Source organism: Salvelinus sp. IW2-2015, linkage group LG14, assembly GCF_002910315.2.
Source record: "Salvelinus sp. IW2-2015 linkage group LG14, ASM291031v2, whole genome shotgun sequence".
NCBI lineage: Eukaryota > Metazoa > Chordata > Actinopteri > Salmoniformes > Salmonidae > Salvelinus > Salvelinus sp. IW2-2015.
The window spans coordinates 50023757-50045339 of NC_036854.1; the positions used below are offsets into that span (position 1 = coordinate 50023757).

The 21583-nt window shown below is 42.8% G+C and overlaps 1 pseudogene; it reads left to right on the forward strand.

The window, feature by feature from the left end:
• The first annotated feature begins 391 nt into the window (after window positions 1–391).
• LOC111973571 (disks large-associated protein 1-like) overlaps window positions 392–21583 on the forward strand; it is a 230971-nt pseudogene continuing 209779 nt past the window's right edge.

The following is a 21583-nucleotide window of genomic DNA, read 5'->3' on the forward strand; positions in this document are numbered from 1 at the left end:
TCAACCAAACACAGTAGCAMGTGATTGATGCTGGCATATGGCTTTGATAATAATGTTATAAATACTGGGGGTAATCCTAATAAAGCATAGTTTAGGCACACATTTATGCATTAAGTGGGAACATGAATTAGGCTAATGAAAACTGCCAAGCCACATCGTCACGATTTGTAACCATAGTCCTACATTTCTACATTTGGGAAACCGGTTTTATTTTCTCAGTACTTAGAGTAGGGGTGAAAATCAAGTGGCCGGTACATACAGTAGTAGGCAGATGGTCTGGTCCCAACGTGCCTAACCCATTCCGGGTTTTCCACAATGCCGTGCTCAGCCCAAGCGCAGTTCCATGCGATCTGTGATGCCGCAGCAGCTCACAGACGGTCAGGTACAGGCAGCCAGTATAGACTGGGACTTGACAACCAGTGGACCTCCTGTCGAGTTTTCATTGGCAGAAGAGAAGCTACTATTCAAAGACGGTGAATTGTATAGGATTATACCAGGGAGTGCTTGCTGTTTTCTACCAACACACCATAAGGTACGTTAAATGCGCAAATTAATCAATCTGAGTTTGGTTTGTTTAACTCTAAGATATTTATATAGTTGTGGGCTATATTCCTAATTGTCTACAATATACACTGAGTGTACAAAACATTAGGAACACCTTCCTAATATTGAGTTGCACCTCTTTTGCCCTCAAAACAGCCATAATTTAGTCGGGGCATGGACTCTGAGGTGTCGAAAGCGTTCGACAGGGATGCTGGCCCATGCTGAATCCAATGCTTCCCGCAGTTGTGTCAATTTGGCTGGATGTCCTTTGGGTGGTGGACCATTCTTGATACACACGGGAAACTATTGCGCGTGAAAAACCCAGTAGCGTTTCTTATCTTGACACACTCAAACCGGTGCGCCTGACAGCTACTACCATACCCCGTAAAAGGCACTTGAATATTTAGTTTTGCCCATTCACCCTCTGAATGGCACACATACACAATCCATGTCTCAAGGCTTAAAACTCATTATTTAACCGGTCTCCTCCCCTTCATCGACTCCAACTGAAGTGTATTTAACAGGTGGGATCATAGCTTTCACCTGGATTTACTTGGTCAGTCTCATGGAAAGAGCAGGTGTTCCTAATGTTTTGTACACTCGGTGTGTGTATGAATGGACTGTTACTATTGACTGCTGGCTTCTCTGATTCATAAGGCTCGGCTACATTACGTTATGTTGCATGTTAATTAAACACATTTGTGKGCCATTTTCTATGGCTGATACACAGGCAAGATACATTTTAGTTGTTGCAAATATTGAAACTAAGGGGTTAAGCAAATAACGCATTACATGAGGGTTTGCTTTTTACTGTTTGAACCCATGATATAACCGATTTCTTGACGTCGAGTCATCATATAAGTGCATCAACCCTTTTCAAGTAACTGTCAAGTTTACCATTTCGTTGAATTGCTTGTTTAGTCTGCTTGTTTGGTCTATTGAGTGAAATTATCAAGTAATATTAGAGTCCGTCTGCAGCGTCACCGACGCCCCACGATGTAATGTATGAGTGAGCCGAGCGCAGCGTTATGGGACGGTGAGACGCACCTTTACGAGGCAGCYTATGCATTCAACATGCTTGGTTGGGACAACCTATTGGGATACATATGGCTTCAGAGTATTCCAATGTAGACACTGTATTGTCGATTAGCTTTTTTGTTGTTTCCATCATTGAGCCAGTACAGTGGTGTAAAAAAACTTTCCTGAACCAACACTTGCACTTGACCCCCCTCGTTGCTGACAGCTACCTTATTGTGGAAGTGTACTCAGCATGTGAAATGTGGTTGTCCCACGCTATCACAAGATGAATGCACTAACTGTACAGTAAGTCGCTCTGGAKAAGTGTCTGCTAAATKACCAAAATGTAAATGTGTAAAGTAACTTAAGTAAAAATATTTTAAAGTACTACTTAAGTCGTTGCAGTATCTGTACTTTACTGTACTATTTATATTTTTGAATACTTTCTCTTCTCAACCCCAAGGCATTTTTAACTCAAATACTTCTAGTAAACTGAACTCGAAGTCAATGAAAAGTCATAATTACTTCAATGTTTCTGGCACTGACTCAAAACTATATTAGTCACATCAACTACATTTTTAAAGTTATGATAGCAAATTACTTTCACTTGAGTCCTTTTCTATTAATGGCCGAGTGCAGTCAAATATTTTTTTTAATTTTATGTATACACTGAACAAAACTATAAACGCAACAATTTCAAAGATTTTGCTGAGTTACAGTTCATATAAGGAAACCAGTAAATTGAAAAAAAATCATTAGACCCTAATCTATGGATTTCAAATGACTTGGCAGGGGCGCAGGCATGGGTGGGCCTGGGAGGGCATAGAATAGGCCCACCCATTTGGGAGCCGGGCCCAGCCAATCAGAATTAGTTTTTCCCCACAAAGGGCTTTATACTACTCAGCTCATACTACTATTTTATTTCAGTTCATGAAATATGGGACCAACACTTTGCATGTTGCGTTTATATATATTGGAATAATAATGTCRAATTGTGAAAATTATGATAATTCCCTTTTAGTGTAACAGCTGTATGAAAAGACCGGATGAAATTTCAGCCTGTTGTGGTGGAATGGAGTTTTGGTAAATTAGTTAATAGATCGATAAGAAAGAGAGTTCCAAACCTCTCTGCCAATAACCGCTAGTTTTCTGGTTCCCGTCCCCACTCAGACCACTCCCAGACAGTCCTAGCAAAATTCTTGCTTGAGAAATTGCGCTTTGCTAAGAAGCTTTTTTTGGTTTTATTTTTGACCATTTGATTTTAAAACAATCACAGTAATGTACTTAATTGTTACACAGAAATTATTTGATATTGAGATAAAAAAAACTGTTGCATTGGACATTCAATGTATCTTTACTTTTACTCAAGTATGACAATTGAGTACTTTTTCCACCACTGAGCAAGTGGTGATCAAATAGACATTGTACTAATGGATTGTGGGGGCCATGCAAGGACGAACTTATATTAGATAGACTGCATTGATAAAGTAATTGATTAACACTCTACAAGGGTTCACACGATTGTGAAGATGGCGCCAAAGAACATGGCTGACATTTTACATTCTAACAACCAATTGTGCTATTTTGGTAATATTTTTATTTATTTTTTTACTTAAAAAAACCAACTTATTGTGTACATAATGTTGCTGCTACCGTCTCTTATGACCCGAAAAAAGAACTCCTGGACATCAGAAAAGCGATTACTCACTGCGGACTTGAAGAAACTTTTTCCTTTAACGAGTCCGACGAGAAGGATATCCTGCTTTCACTGGAACAGGCCCAGATCCACGCCTTTTGCGTGAAGAAAATACGCTGGAAAAGGAGACGCAGATCGGAGATCCTTCTGAGAATCCGGGGGCGAGCGAGTAAACTCCCAATSCCTTCCATTCTTCTTGCAAACGTGCGATAATTGGGAGAAAAAAATTGATGTCCTACTATTAAGCTTATCCTACCAATGGGACATTAAAAACTGTAACATCTTATGTCTCACCGAGACGTGGCTGAACGAAGATACGGAACAACATAGAGCTAGCGGGATTTTCCATGCAACGGCAGAACAGAGACGCTACCTCTGGTAAGACGAGGGGTGGGGGTGTGTGTCTTTTTGTCAATTACAGTTGGTGCGCGATGTCTAATATTAAAGAAGTCTCGAGGTATTGCTCGCCTGAGGTAGAGTATCTTACGATAAGCTGCAGACCACATTATCTACCAAGAGAATTCTCATTGGTATTATTCGTAGCCTTCTATTTACCACCACAAAACAAAGCTGGCACTAAGACCGCTCTCAACCAACTATAARGCCATAAGCAAATAAGAAAATTCTCACYCAGAAGCGGCACTCCTAGTGGCCGGGGACTTTAATGCAGTCAAACTTAAATCAGTTTTACCAAATTTTTACCAGCATGTCACATGTGCAACCAGGAAAAAAAAATCCTAGACCACGTTTACTCCACACACAGGTATACATAATAAGCTCTCCCCYGCCCTCCATTTGGCAAATCTGGCCATAATTCTATCTTCCTGCTTACAAGCAAAAACTAAAGCAAGAAGTACCAGTGACTCGCTCAATACSGAAGTGGTCAGATGACACGGATGCTAGACTACAGGACTGTTTTGCTTGCACAGACTGGAATATGTTCCGGGATTCATCCAATGGCATTGAGGAATACATCACCTCAGTCATCGGCTTCATCAATAAGTGCATCGATGACGTCGTCCGAACAGTGACTGTACGTACATATCCCAACCAGAAGCCATGGATTACAGGCAACATCCGCATCGAGCTAAAGGCTAGAGCTGCCGCTTTCAAGGAGCGGGAAACTAATCCGGACGCTTATAAGAAATCCTGCTACGCCCTCAGATGAACCATCAGACAAGCAAATCGTCAATACAGGATTAAGATTGAATCCTACTACACCGGCTATGACGCTCGTCAGATGTGGCAGGGCTTGAAAACTATTCCGGACTACAAAGGGAAACCCAGAAACAAGCTGGCCAGTGATGCRAGCTTATCAGACGAGCTAAATACCTTTTATGCTCGCTTCGAGACAAGCAACACCGAAGCATGCACGAGAGCACCAGCTGTTCTGAATGACTGTGTGATAACGCTCTCAGTAGCCGATTGTGAACAAAACCTTTAAACAGGTCAACATTCACAAAGCCGCTGGGCAAGACGGATTACCAGGATGTGTACTCAAAGCATGCACGGACCAACTGTCAAGTGTCTTCACTGATGTTTTTAAACTCTCCCTGACCGAGTCTGTAATACCTACATGTTTCAAGCAGACCACCATAGTCCCTGTGCCCAAGGAAGCGAAGGTAACCTGCCTAAATGATTACCGCCCCATGGCACTCACGTCGGTAGCCATGAAGTGTTTTGAAAGGCTGGTCATGGCTCACATCAACAGCATCCTCCCAGACACCCTAGACCCACTCCAATTTGCATACCGCCCCAACAGATCCACAGATGACACAATCTCAATCACACTGCCCTTTCTCACGTGGACAAAAGGAACACCTATGTGAGAATGCTATTCATTGACTAGAGCTCAGCATTCAACACCATAGTGCCCACAAAGCTCATCACTAAGTTAAGGACTCTGGGACTAAACCCCTCCCTCTGCAACTGGATCCTGGACTTCCTGACGGGCCACCCCCAGGTGGTAAGAGTAGGCAGCAACACGTCTGCCACGCTGATCCTCAACACTGGGGACCCTCAGGGGTGTGTACTTAGTCCCCTCCTGTATTCGCTGTTCACCCACGACTGCGTGGCCAAACACGACTCCAACACCATCATTAAGTTTGCTGATGACACAATAGTGGTAGGCCTGATCACCGACAAYGATGAGACGGCCTATAGGGAGGTGGTCTGGCAGTGTGGTGCCAGGACAACAACCTCTCTCTCAATGTGAGCAAGACAAAGGAGCTGATTGTGGACTACAGGAAAAGATGGTCCGAACAGGCCCCCATTAACATCGACGGGGCTGTAGTGGAGCGGGTCAAGAGTTTCAAGTTCTGGTGTCCACATCACCAACAAACTATCATGGTCCAAACACGCTAAGACAGTTGTGAAGAGGGAACGACAAAACCTTTCCCCCCTCAGGAGACTGAAAAGATTTGGCATGGGTCCCAGATCCTCAAAAGCTTCTACAGCTGCACCATCGAGAGCATCCTGACCGGTTGCATCACCGGCTGGTATGGCAACTGCTCGGCATCTGACCGTAAGGAGCTACAGAGGGTAGTGCGAACGGTTCAGTACATCACTGGGGCCAAGCTTCCTGCCATCCAGGACCTATATAATAGGCGGTGTCAGAGGAAAGCCCATAAAATTTCAGAGACTCCAGTCACCCAAGTTATAGACTGTTTTCTCTGCTACCGCACGGCAAGCGGTACCGGAGTCTAGAACCAAAAGGCTCCTCAACAGCTTCTACCCCCAAGCCATAAGACTGCAGAACTATTCTCAAAATCGCCACCGGACAATTTACATTGACCTCCCCCCTCCCCCTCCCTTTTGTACACTACTGCTACTCGCTGTTGTTTGTTACCTATGCGTAGTCACTTCGCCCCCACCTACATATACAGATTACCTCAACTAGCCTGTACCCCTGCACACTGACTCGGTAGCGGTGCCCCCTGTATATAGCCTCATTATTGTGTTACTTTTTATTATTACTTCTTATTTTAGCCTACTTGGTAAATCTTTTCTTTTTCTTGATCTGCACTGTTGGTTAATAAGGTGTCCCGCTAGCGGGACAACTTCCGTTGAAACTGGAGTGTGCTTAATTCAAATAAATAATCATAAAAATTATGGATATTAAACTTTTAGGTACATACAAGTGTCTTATATTAGTTAACCTGTCTAGCCCCAGCGTTCCGCTAGCGGAACTCCTCCCACATTCCACTGAAAAGGCAGAGCGCGAAATTCCCAAAAATATTTTTTTGAAATATTTAACTTTCACACATTAACAAGTCCAATACAGCAAATGAAAGATACACATCTTGTGAATCCAGTCAACATGTCCGATTTCTAAAATGTTTTACAGCGAAAACACCACATATATTTATGTTAGCTCACCACCAAATACAAAAAAGSACAGACATTTTTCACAGCACAGGTAGCATGCACGAAACCAACCAAACTAACCAAGAACCAACCAAACTAACCAAGAAACAACTTCATCAGATGACAGTCCTATAACATGTTACACAATAAATCTATGTTTTGTTCGAAAAATGTGCATATTTGWGGTATAAATCAGTTTTACATTGCAGCTACMATCACAGCTACCACCAAAAATAGCACCGAAGCAGCCAGAGTAATTATAGAGACCAACGTGAAATACCTAAATACTCATCATAAAACATTTCTGAAAAATACATGGTGTACAGCAAATTAAAGACAAACATCTTGTGAATCCAGGCAATATTTCCGATTTTTTAAAAGTGTTTTACAGCGAAAACACAATATAGCATTATATTAGCTTACTACAATAGTCTACCACACAACCGTATTCATTCATCAAGGCACGTTAGCGATAGCAATAGGCACGTTAGCGTTAGCGAATAAACCAGCAAAAGATATTAATTTTCCCTAACCTTCATAAACCTTCATCAGATGACAGTCCTATAACATCAGGTTATACATACACTTATGTTTTGTTCGAAAATGTGCATATTTAGAGCTGAAATCAGTGGTTATACATTGTGCTAACGTAGCATCTTTTTCCCAGAATGTGCGGATATTTCTATTAGACTCTCACCTATTCTGACCAAATAACTATTCATAAACATTACAAAAAAATACATGATGTATAGGAAATGATAGATACACTAGTTCTTAATGCAATCGCAGTGTTAGAATTCTAAAAATAACTTCATTATGACATAAGGCTTACGTTATGGCGAGATAGTGCCCAAAACCTGGGCGCAAAACTAATAGTACACAGTTCGACAGATATATGAAATAGCATCATAAAATGGGTCCTACTTTTGATGAGCTTCCATCAGAATGTTGTACAAGAGGTCCTTTGTCGGGAACAATCGTTGTTTGGTTTTAGAACGTCCTTTGTCCCTCTTGAATTAGCAAGCACACTCGCCAAGTGGCGCAAAGCTCTCCTTCCTGAACAAAAGCACCCAACGCAACACGCCTAACGTCCCGAATAAATTTCAATCATCTAATAAAACTATATTGAAAAAACATACTTTACGATGATATTGTGACATGTATCAAATAAAATCAAAGCCGGAGATAGTAGTCGCCTATAACGACAGCTTTCCAGAAGGCAATTCCAGGTCCATCCTCGCGCTTTCCAGAAAACAGGAAATGGGTGACACGTCATTCCAAGAGGATTCATTCCACCTCAGACCAAGATAAACACCCCATTTCTTCTCTCACTGCCTCTTGACATCTAGTGGAAGGTGTATGACGTGCATGTATACTAATATGTATCATGCCCATTTATAGGCAGGCCCTAGAACAGAGCATCGTTTTCAGACTTTCCACTTCCTGGTCAGGAAGTTTGCTGCCAAACGAGTTCTGTTTTACTCACAGATATAATTCAAACGGTTTTAGAAACTAGAGAGTGTTTTCTATCCAATAGTAATAATAATATGCATATTGTACGAGCAAGAATTGAGTACGAGGCCGTTTAAATTGGGCACGATTTTCCCCCAAAGTGAAAACAGMGCCCTCTGTCCTCAACAGGTTTTAAAAGCTTAAATTCTTGTCAATCTAATTGCACTGTCTGATTTGCGGTAGGCTTTACAGCGAAGGCATGACATGCGATTGTTTGAGGACGGCGCCTCACATAAATTTTTTTCCACCTGCACAGGTTTCATAAATTCACAAATAGCGATTAAATATTCACTTACTTTTTGCAAATCTTCCTCTGATTTGTCATCCAAAGGGTCACAGCTACAACATGTAGTGTCGTTTTGTTAGTTAAAATCCTTCTTTATATCCCCAAAAGTATTTTTAGTTGACGCCATCGATTAGAGTAAGCCACTTGTTCAACATGCAGAGAAAGAAATCCAAAAAGCTACCGCTAAACTTTGTTAAAATAAGTMAAAATAAATTTCTATTTAATCCTCAGATACCCTAAAATGAAATTTAACTATAATATTTAATACGGAAAGAAGTATGTTCAATAGGAAAATTATATTAGCAGGTGCGTGTTCTCTTCGTCGCTCGCGCATACACGAATTTCTAAGTCTGTCCCTGTACTAAAACACATTATTCTTCCTCGTTTTGGAAGAAACAAGCCTGAAACCTTGAACAAAGACTACTGATACCCAGTGGAAGCCATAGGAATTGCATACTGGGAGCTAGATTACATTTTTTCCGTATATACGTTCCATTGGAAGAGCATGGGCTCTCAAAATTTTCTGCATATGCATATCCTGGCTTTAGGGCCTGAGCAACAGGCAGTTTACTTTGGGCACGTCAGTCAGGCGGAAATTGAGAAAACTAGACCCTAGCCTGAAGAAGTTTTTAAGGGCTTGTAAGTAAGCATTTCACGGTAAAGTCTACACTTGTTGTATTCGGCGCATGTGGCAAATAAAGTTTGATTTGAAGTCAAGAGGTCTTGGTGCAGTTGATTTGTTTAGGTGTTTTTTACTTATATTGAATGATTCCATTTGTATTGAAAGAACAAGTCAATTTGGTTTGGAATAAACATAATGAATTATGCAATGGTAGTGTGAGGGTTGCTTTGTATCAATAAGTTCAGTCTGTTTTTCTGAACAACAGCAAACAAACTATGAGAGTTTAGGACCAATAGCACCTTTAAGCCTACCRCAAGCATGGTGAAGGCTACTTAAACTATATTTACAGAAGCATGTGGACACCCCTTCAAATGAGTGGATTTGGCTATTTCAACCACACCTACTGCTGACAGGTGTATAAGAGCACACCGTCATGCAATCTCCATAGACAAACATTTGTAGTAGAATGGCCGTACTGAAGAGCTCAGTGACTTTCAACGTGGCATGTCATAGGATACTACCTTTCCAACAAGTCAGTTCATCAAATTTCACACAGTCTATAATTATATTCATTGAAATGCTAATCCTTTTTCACATGATCGGCCGCTCATTTGAGAATAATTGCAATTTATATATTTACGCGCATATGTCATTGTGGTCTTCTCTGTTGGAATCCTCGATTGTCCTGTAGAGTTCATCAGAGTCTTTGGTTAACTTTCCCAGAAGTCACAATGTCTTTCGTTGTTGTTGGTGGTTAGATGGATACTTCAGAGTACCATTCGGAAATGTTCTCATAGAATAGATGCTTCGGCGGTTGTCTCTATTCTCGTTCTAGGTTTAGGTAATTTCTAGCTGCAGACTAGTAATTCTTAGCTTCTAGAATTTGCTCTTATTCTGTAGTGATCGATAGTCTCAGAGTTTAACCATTTCTAGCCATGTAGCCAAACCTACAGCTGTATGGTCTCTGTGGCCTATAGAATTGTAGCCATTCCAACGTGGGGACTCCTGTCCCGGTGTTCTCTGACTTCTTAACCAAGCGGTTCCATGACGCCGACGTAATGTCTATGCTCACGTGGGCGTGGCCACTGACTAGTTCATCTTTATTTGAAAATCCATACTCTCCTTTAGAAGGTTAACATCACATCTTTTCACAAATAGTTTCATGTTTAATCACATATGTTTCACAATATTTCGATGTAAACCTGACAGCTAGGAAATGTATACTTTAAGAGATGCAGATAGTGTGTTTCCTGTCCTTCATGACATCACCAAATGAAACACACTCGTCATGACTGTCCCTTGAGAGAGAGAGAGAGAGAGAGAAGAGAACGAGAGAAGAGAGAGAGAGAGAAGAGAGAGAGAGAGAGAGAGAGAAGAGAGAGAGAAGAGAGGGAGAGAGAGAGAGAGGAGAGAGAGAGAGAGAGAGAGAAGAGAGAGAGAAGGGGAAGAAAGAGAGAGAGAGGAAGAGAGAGAGAGAGAGAGGAGAAGAGAGAGAGAGAGACTTTGAGAGAGAGAGAGAGAGAGAGAGAGAGAGATATATATATGTCCTGACGAGTCGCTGCCATTGGACTCTGGATCAGTGGAAATGCGTTCTCTGGAGTGCTGTTTCATTCTTTACCGTCTGGCAGTCCGACGGATGAATCTGGGTTTGGCGGATGCCAGGAGAACGCTACCTGCCCCAATGCATAATGCCAACTGTAAAGTATGGTGGAGGAGGAATAATGGTCTGGGGCTGTTTTTCATGGTTCGGGCTAGGCCCCTTAGTTACATTGAAGGGAAATTTTACAGCATACAATGACATTCTAGACAATTCTGCCGCTTCAAACTTTGTGGCAACAGTTTGGGGAAGGCCCTTTCCTGTTTCAGCATGACATTGCCCCAGTGCACAAAGAGAGGTCCATACAGAAATGATTTGTTGCGATCGGTGTGGAAGAACTTGCCTGGTCTGCACAGAGCCCTGACCTTAACCCCATCGAACACATTTGGGATGAATTGGAACGCCGACTACAAGCCAGGCATAATCATCTAACATAAGTGCCTGACCTTGTGGATAAATGGAAGCAAGACCCCGCAGCAATTTTCCAACATCTAGTCGAAAGCCTTCCCAGAAGTATAAATATGCTGTACATATATGAACCAATTGTTCCCATTCTTCTTTATCCAGCCAGTCAGTTTGTCCTCTTTGTCAGCGTACATAGAGGTTTGTTGCAGTAATCCTGAGTGTATGGGGAAATTTTTTTTCAGTGGCCGAGGGTCCTAAGGGCTCAACCCCCCTCTCTATAGCCCAGGCACGGCGATCTCTGGGGCTAGGGGGTGCTTCAGCCACGTCACAAATCTGCGTAGCCCCAGTTAAGCCCCAAAAGCATTTTAGTATTCTTTTATTTTTAAACAACGAAATATGTCAAAGTTAATAACCAGCCATTCTGTTCCCAATCCGATCCCTGGCTGAATGCTTGTGTCACACGTGTACCCTATGATGTGTGTGTGTGTGTTTGTGGAGGTATCTGGTGTGTGTGCACGTTAGGCTACGTTATGTGAGCTAACTTCTAGCTAGCTAGTCGCCCATCTCACCCCGTTGCGATGGACCGTTCTCTGATCAAGAGAAGAGTGCGGGTAGAAAATACAAATCCAGACCCAGACCCTGTCTCCGAGGGGCCCAAAGAAGAAGAGGGAGATAAGAAAGATAAGTCGGAGAGAGAAACTMGTGAGCCACGACGTGAGGGAGCGCCAGAGCAGTTCGTCGCGGATAGCTGCTCCACAGCCACCGTTAGCTGCACCGTTAGGACAGCTCTGATTTAAGCCAGTCACCTGTTGAAGAACCAAGGCGCCCTCTTCTTCGACGTTATCCAGCGACAAAAGTTGGACAGCAGGATCGCTACTTCAATCGTAGATGGTATGAGGATTACAAATGGCTGGAATATTCTCTTTCAAAGGACCGCGCTTTCTGCTTTGCAAACCGGCACTTTCAAAGTCCAGGAAACCATGGTGGAGAGAAGGCGGCATTTACCCACGATGGCTACCAGAACTGGAAGAAGGCGACAAGTTCATTCAAGACACACAATGTTAGTGTGGCGCATAAATATGCAATGACAGCGTGGAATGAGTGGACCATTCGAAAATAGCCAGAGAGAACAGAGAGCACATGAGAGCAGTTGTGGAGTCATTGCGTTACACTGCACACCAGGGATTTTCACAGAGAGGAGACATAGAAAACGACATGGCTGTCAACCATGGAAACCTCCTTGAACTTTTACAGGTCATAGGCAAATTCGACCAAACAGTTGCACTGAAGATCTCAGATAGTCCTAGAAATGCTAAGAACAGGCATCATGATATACAGAATGAAATACTAGACATTATGGCAAATATGATTAGGGATCAGATAAGTGGGGAAATACAAGATGTTGAACTATTTGCATTGATGGTAGCTGAGAGTAAGGACCTYAGTAAAACGGAACAAGTGTCTGCGGTGGTGCGCTATGTAAAAAAATGATGTAGTTGTGGAGGAATTTCTTCATTTCACTCCAGCCGACGGATTAGATGCCGAGTCGCTTTTCACTACGATCAAAGAGACTCTTCGTAAATGTAACATTGATCACACTGCCTGTATTGCTCAGTGTTATGACGGCGTTCACAACGGGGTCCAGGAGAAATTCAGAGAAGAGGTCCCTCAGGCAATCTACATTCATTGCCACGCACACAGTCCGTCAATCCAACGGGCCTAGTGCACCAGAATGGCTGTGSGGTTTAGATAACAGGAAGACTACGGGAGCCTTGAAGTGCCACCTCCAGCAAAATGTCAAGACTTAGCAGCTAGAGAGAGAGAGAGAAAGAGAGAGAGTGAGTACACTAAAACCAAGGGTGTCCTGTCCCTTTACAACGCAACACTCAGAAGCAACAAGACGCACAGGGACTCCGCGGTCCCCASCAAAACATACATGATTAATCAAATGCTGTGTCACAAAAAAAGAGCAAATCTCGGATCTACTTAGAAGTAAAGTGTTGCAGTGGCACCAAAACAATCCAGACTCTGCGGAGGACCAGTGTGGCTACRTTGGCACAGCATGGCGCTTTCAATGCCAGGGTTGTGGGTTTGATTCCCACGAGGAACACCCATATTTAAATGTACCGCCTGCAATACGGCATATCTCATTATATCACTATTGACTAGAATGTGAAGAGGGCGTGTACAGTAGAGAAGCCTTCTTTCCAAGATGACTTGACCTTTGACCTCATCACAAAGGCCAGGAGTGACATGTCACGAGTAAAGGTTACAGCCATTCCCTCCGGACACATCTTTCTTCTTTAGTAGTATGTAATTTTATATGGGAGATATAGACCCCTCAGGGTCTGACCAAGTAGTATAAACTTTACAGTACAAACTTTACAGTAAAGGTTATTATGATATCACTTAGTGCTGAGCACGAATATTACCCACATACAGTTACACAAATCAGCAACCATTTCTATTTTACGTCATCGCTGGCCTCGGAGACGAGCACAAAACCCTTTAAAAAAAACGTATCTTGGACGCTCGGGAATCACCCAATTAAACCCAAACAACACAGTACATTACGCAATACATTATTATGGAGTGAAAACAGGGAGACCAAAGAGAAACGAAAGAATGTGAAAGGGCAGCAGCTGTAGAAGATGAAATATTTTTGGAAATATTCAAAATCCTTATCTCCCCTCCGAAGCGTTCTCTGTAATCTGTGTGCATCGGACATTTTGGCAGCACAGAAGACACTCAAGTTACCAGTTGACCATAGAACGGCTGCGATCCGCGAGTGAACTTAACTACACACGTTTAACCTCAACACACCCAGGGTGTCTTCAGACATGAAATTAGAATCAACTCTGATGAATGCAGGCAGCTTAGCTATCGAAATATTGATATTTATTCAATGTATTGCATTGGAGACATAAGAGTGTGCAGTGTCCACGGACATCAACCACAAAACCAATTTCTAATCAGGATAGGGACCTGGATGCACACAACCATCCTCACATTCCTGATCAGTGTTTAGCACAGAAGTGTAGCTGGCCAGAGACAGACGGATTCTGATTCCACTCTAGCTTTCTTTCCTGATCTCGATCCCAAAGGGAGATTCTCTGCTCTGTGTAATGCTGCCCCTTTGATTGCTTGCACAGGCCTGATCCTAGACCAGTTATGGAGTGCTCTGTCATGATGACACTGCAAAACATGGAGGATGAAGAAACAGAACAGCATTGACCCCCAGAGGACCTTCTGTGACAGTTCTGTTTTGTCCTTTAACACCACCAGTAGTTGTGATGGTAATAGTGCCCATTGCAACAAAACAGCCCATAGGCCTACATACACAATGCAATTTACAGCAGGATGAATGAAAGCCATTGGGAAGCATGTAGAAGACCATGGAGAGGAGGTTTTTGACCCAGTGCATCATTACCTATTAAGCCAGGCAAGACGAGAGGTGAGGAGAGTGGGTATTTGCTACATGCTACATCCCATGATGCCACAGCAGACAACAACATGCAGTGATAAGATGAACAGAAGAATGTTCCTTAACGGGGGAAGCAGCTTGCGCCTAGTGCTTAAGAGTGTTGGGCCAGTAACCAAAAAGTCGCTGGATCGAATCCCCGAGCCGACTAGGTGAAAAATGTGTCGATGTGCTCTCGGGCAAGGCACTTAACCCTAATTGAGTGACTTATAGGCAGGCAGAGCAGGAGAATTCCACAGATTGTTGGGGGAAATGGTTTGCCGCTCTCAGAGATAAGAGACTGTTAGGAAGGACTGTGTTCTGCTTCCCTGCTTAGAGAGGCGAGCCGGGGTGAACGGAAATAATTGAAAAATATTATTAAATATGCTACTTGTTCTGGGCCAAATGAACTCAAACCGTGTGAAACCATGTGAATTACAATATGGCTGCTGTGTCACTCACTTCTCCCTCTACGTGAGTGCTCAGCGTCTCTCTATTACAGACACGGCGACAGCCCTGAATAACTACTGTATATGCATGTGACTGTTTGTTCAATTTCGCTTCATTTTGTTTCCTCCTTTATATGTACTTATCTTTTGAGATTTTATCTGACATCCTGCTCTAGATTTTATCTGACATCCTGCTCTAGATTTGATCTGACATCCTGCTCTAGATTTGATCTGACATCCTGCTCTAGATTTTATCTGACATCCTGCTCTAGATTTTATCTGACATCCTGCTCTAGATTTGATCTGACATCCTGCTCTAGATTTGATCCATCCTTTAGTTATGTTTCATGTTTTCTCTCCTCATTGTCAAAATAATATTTCCTTCTTCTGGGTTCAGTTCTTCCACTTAACGCATGCTGCCCTTGCCACTCAGGCTATAGCAGGCACAGCGCCAGGATTTTCTCTCTCSTGGTGCKAAGGGGGGGRGGGGGGGGGGGTTGACCAATATGTGGGGGTGATAAGAAAACAGTCGATTTTCATGACTTCAGAGTTATAAGGAAGTTATCGTTTTTCAATAAAAGCAGATATGGCACAGAGCACATTCAATATTGAATTTGGCCAAAGAATATTCAATTAAATGTGACTCACCACCTGGATTCAGTCTTATGTAGCAACATTTGAATTTCTGTTTTTTACATTGGACAAAAGTAGAGACTCAGAGCTACAAAATGGTATATCATACACTGCATTTGACAATGAGAAAGTAATCCTGCTTTGAAAGTTGATCGACTTGTAAACTCACTTTTGAGAAAACCGTCTTTCAATGTATCGGTACTACTTTTGGAGAGCCCTTCTTTGTCAACACCCATTCAGCATTGTTCACACCCACTTAAGCCTTAGCCCCACCCATCTCTTTAAGGGTTAATCCGAGCGTTCTGTACTAACTTGCCAGCTCCTTCCAGACATCTAAGAGAGAGAGGACAGCTCACTGAACATTACTCGCTCTAGCAGAGCCAGCTGTTACAGTATGTTATCCAGAGAGTTGGTGACTGCAACTGTGTTGTCAGATTGTACGTTTGTAAATTCAACGCGTTTTGCATTCAGAGCGCACACTGGATGCTCTGGCCAATAAGTAGGGTTGTTCCGGAAGCTCTGACCTCACAACAACAGTCAAGCACCCAAGCTGGCTAACATTGGCTAGCTACTGCCAGACAGATAAGGAGAGAACACCCCACTCTGACCATTTTACTCGCSCCAGCAGAGCTGGTTAGGCAGTTTTCATGTTATCCAGAACATTGGTGACTCTAACTGTGCAGCTGGCAACAATTTAATTATGCTTTGTTGCCGACGTTTACTGACACAGGACATATTCAACGGGTGTTGAGCGTTCAAACATTCATCAGATATTCTGCGATCTGGCACACTAAGACGAGGGTCTTTTGTTAAGAAATGTAGCTAGATAGCTAGCTATGTAAACAATGAATTGCAACACATGACGTAATGTTAGTTAGCAAGCCAGCCAGCTAACGTTAGCTAGCTAGCAAACAGTACACTAACTTGAAATGAAAATACTTGCTAAAATTAGAGTGGAGTCTTTTATTAAGACATGTAGCTAGCCAGCTAGCTAAACAATGGACTATAATCACAACTCATGAAGTTACTACCCTGCATGAATTTGCAGCTAGCTAAGGTTCTATGACTATAACTAACTAATCAAGCAAGTGTGTCAGAGATACGAAGAATAAGATCATACACATAACGTTAACTAGCAACCCAGCCAGCTAATGTTAGCTAGCTAACAGTACACTTGAAATGAAGCCACTTTCTGTCAAAATKAGAAAGGTGTAATATCTGAAAATGTAGCTAGCTAGACTATCTTACCAGTATACATCATGATTGGACGCATCTCCTGTCTGATGCCATGCATGGTTGCCCTTTGTTTGATGAGGTAATCCAGACTGGTGTTTTCTACATCTCAATAGCTATCATATTCGRATTCCACTGATTTCAAAACTCCAGAAAGCGGAGAGCATACACATAACATTAGCTAGCGAGCCAGCCAGCTAACGTTGGCTAGCTAACAGTACACTTTAACTTGACTTTAGGTTTATGCAGTTTTACTATGCGATACCTTTTTTTTAAAAGCCGCGTTTGACACTTACTTAGACATACAGACCAGCTCCAATAGACAGAGGCGTGCTATATGGCAGACCAATCCAAACTCATCTCTAGGCATGTCCAGCCCACTCATTATCTCAGCCAATTATGGCTAGGGGGAAGGTTTGCGCCCTTTTTCTGTGGCTAAACCAACTAGGCTTGTAATTTAACTATTTTATTCATATTTATAGATGGCATACAAGTTTGATATTAAGGCACATGAAAGTTCACATGTTCGAGAAGGCATTTCTGGCCAAAAACGCATTTTTATTTAAAAAAAAGTTGACGTTCAAACAGCTCTCCTGTGAAGTCGTGACTTGCGACATACGACCAGTTTCCTGAATTGGGTCACAAATAGCTATAAGCCTAATACAAGTGACCACAAGGTAATGACAAAAATGTCTTTCACGTGCAAAGGTGAAAGACTTCAGCAATAAAAACACAATATATTCAAAACGCGACAACAACAAGAAGTGCATTTATTCCAGATGCATAATAAGACAACTGTGCATTGGTAATGTTCCGGATGAAATGGTTGTTACAACGTCAGAAATGCAATTAATAATATACAAAGTGCAGCCACAACTAGAAGTGCAATGCATTTAGCCTATGCATGTTAACCTTAAACACACTTGTAAAACAAACTGGCTATCATCACAATCTTAGTGATTATATTTATATAGCAAACAAAAATAACTTGTAGGCCGACGATATACAGTTGAAGTCTACATACACTAGGTTGGAGTCATTAAAGCTCGTTTTTCAACCACTCCACAAATGTCTTGTTAACAAACTATACATCTACTTTGTGCATGACACAAGTAATTTTTCCAACAATTGTTTACAGACAGATTATTTCACTTATAATTCACTGTATCATAATTCCAGTGGGTCATACACTAAGTTGACTGTGCCTTTAAACAGCTTGGAAAATTCCAGAAAATTATGTCATGGCTTTATAAGTTTCTGATAGGCTAATTGACATCATTTGAGTCAATTGGAGGTGTACCTGTGGATGTATCTCAAGGACTACCTTCAAACTCAGTGCCTCTTTGAGAAAATCAAAAGAAATCAGCCAAGACCCCAGGAAAAAAATTGTAGACCTCCACAAGTCTGGTTCATCATTGGGAGTAATTTCCAAATGCTTGAAGGTACCACATTCATCTGTACAAACGATAGTACGCAAGTATAAACACCTTGGGACCACGCAGCCATCATACCGCTCAGGAAGGAGACGCTGTTTGTCTCCTAAAGATGAATGTACTTTGGTGCGAAAAGTGCAAATCAATCCCAGAACAACAGCAAAGGACCTTGTGAAGATGCTGGAGGAAACAGGTACAAAAGWATCTATATCCATAGTAAAACGTGTCCTATATCGACATAACCTGAAAGGCCGCTCAGCAAGGAAGAAACCACTGCTCCAAACCACCATAAAAAAGCCAGACTACGTTTTGCAGCTGCACATGGGGACAAAGATCATACTTAGGTCTGATAAAACAAAAATAGAACTGTTTGGCCATAATGACCATCGTTATGTTTGGAGGAAAGAGGGGKAGGCTTGCAAGCCGTAGAACACCTTCCCAACCGTGAAGCACGGGGGTGGCAGCATCATGTTGCGGGGGTGCTTTGCTGCAGGAGGGACTGGTGCTCTTCACAAAATAGATGGCATCATAAGGTAGGAAAATTATGTGGATATATTGAAGCAACATCTCAAGACATCAGTCAGGAAGTTAAAGCTTGGTCGCAAATGGGTCTTCCAAATGGACAATGACCCCAAGCATTCTTCCAAAGTTGTGGTGAAATGGCTTAAGGACAACAAAGTTAAGGTATTGGAGTGGCCATCACAAAGCCCTGACCTCAATCCTATAGACAATTTGTGGGCAGAACTGAAAAAGTGTGTGCGAGCAAGGAGGCCTACAAACCTGACTCAGTTACACCAGCTCTGTCAGGAGGAATGGGCCAAAATTCACCAAACGTATTGTGGGAAGCATGTGGAAGGCTTCCTGAAACATTTGACCCAAGTTAAACAGTTTAAAGACAATTCTACCAAATACTAATTGAGTGTATGTAAACTTCTGACCCACTGGGAATGTGATGAAAGAAATAAAAGCTGAAATAAATCATTATCTCTTTGAGTATTCTGACATTTTACATTCTTAAAATAAAGTGGTGATCCTAACTGACCTAAGACAGGGAATTTTTAAATGTCAAGAATTGTGAAAACTGAGTTTAAATGTATTTGGCTAAGGTGTATGTAAACTTCCGACTTCAACTGTATGATAAACAGAGGAGCAGCAGCATACTGTACATGCTGATTGTATTTGAGTGCGTGTGTGTAGAGTCCGTATAAATGTGTATGCATGTTATGTGTGTGTTTGAGCAAATGATGTGTGTGTGTTGGAGTGTCAGTGTGTAAAGTCATGTGAGTGTGCATAATAAAATAAAATACAAGGGTCGACTCAGAACGTCCGTGTAGCCATTTTGTTAGCTATTTAGCAGTCTTATGTCTTTGGGATAGAAGCTGTTCAGGAGCCTGTTGGTGTCAGTCTTGATGCATCGGTACAGTTTGCTGTGTGGAACCAGAGAACAGTCTATGGCTTGGATGGCTGGAGTCTTTAAGAATTTTCCGGGCCTTCCTTTCACACCACTTGATATAGAGATCCTGGATGGCAGGGAGCTGGGTTGTCCACGCCACCCTCTGTAACGCCATTTGATCGAGGGTGGTGCTGTTGCCATACCAAGCAGTGATGCAGCCAGCCAATATGCTCTCAATGGTGCAGCTGTAGAGCTTTACAACCTCTGTCGCGCCTTGTTCATGACTGTGTGCGTGTGGACCATTTTAAGACCTTAGTGATYTGGACACAGAGGAACTTGAATCTCTTGACCAGCTCCACTGCAGCCCCATCGATGTGGATAGGAGCGTGCTTACTGTAGTCCACAATCAGCTTCTTGGTCTTACTGACGTTGAGGGAGAGGTTGTAGTCCTGGCACCACACTGTCAGGTCACTGCCCTCCTCCCTGTTTGTCTACCACCATCGTTTCGTCAGCAAACTTGATGATGGTGTTGGAGTTGTTCGTAACCACCCAGTCATGGATGAACAGGGAGTATGGGAGGGGAGTAAGCACACACCCCTGTGGGGCCCACGTGTTGAGGGTCAGCATGGCGGAGGGGATGTTGCCTACCCTCACCACCTGAGGTCAGCCCGTCAGGAAGTCCAGGATCCAGTTGCAGATGGAGGTGTTCAGTCCCTGGGTCCTAAGCTTGGTGACAAACTTAGAGGGGACAATGGTGTTGAATGCTGAGCTTTAGTCAATGAACAGCATTCTCACATAGGTATTCCTCTGATCTAGGTGGGCGAAGGCAGTGTGGAGTGCAATTGAGATTGCGTTGTCTATTGATCTGTTGGGCCGGTATGCCAATTGGAGTGGGTCTACGGTGTATCTGGGATGATGGAGTTGATGTGTGCCATAACCAGCCTTTCAAAGCACTTAATGATTACAGATGCATTAGTCATTGTGAAATGAAGTCTTAGAGTTCTTGGGAAAAGTAATGATGGTGGTCATCTTAAGACATGCAGGGATTGCAGACTGGAACAGGGGGAGGTTGAAAATGACTGTGAATGTGCCTGCCAGCCGTTCTGTGCACTCGAGCGCAGTGGAAGTCTCAACCTGTTGTTCACCCGTCTTGGAATACCTGATGGTCAAATGCAGACCCTTCTACCTCCCGAGGGAGTTTTCAGCTGACTGACACTCAACGAACTGTACAAGGCTATAAACACGGAGGAAAACGTTTCGAACTGTACTGCTTTTCTTGTTTGCCGGCAATTTTAATGCCCAACTTCCATCAACACGTCACGTTTGAATTGTCGAACCGAGTTGAACTGTAGCGACTGTAACAAAAACCCTGTTCACAAAAAGACATACAGACTGCTTTGATAGGGGAGTAAACCACCGCCTGTGAGAGTGAAACTCCCCCTAGCCCAGCAGATCCCATCAAATCCATCCTATATAATCATATTTACACACTGTTTGGTTAATACTCAATGCCCTCTAAGGCTGTCAGTCTGTCTGTGAAGACTGAGCGTGTGGAGATCAATGCACTTCGGCTCTCTACGCAGTAGTCTGTAGACTTGCTAGGCAGTAGTCTATAGGCTCTCTAGGCAGTAGTCTGTAGACTTGCTAGGCAGTAGTCTATAGGCTCTCTAGGCAGTAGTCTGTAGACTCGCTAGGCAGTAGTCTATTGGCTCTCTAGGCAGTAGTCTACAGACTTTCTAGGAAGTAGTCTATTGGCTCTCTAGGCAGTAGTATATAGACTTTCTAGGAAGTAGTTGTCACGTGTGCTCCCTCTCCGACCTCTAGGTCACCAGGCTGATCATTATGGCACTCACCTGTCACCATCGTTACGCACACCAGCACGTCGTCAGACTCACCTGGACTCCATCACCTCCCTGATTACCTTCCCTATATATATAT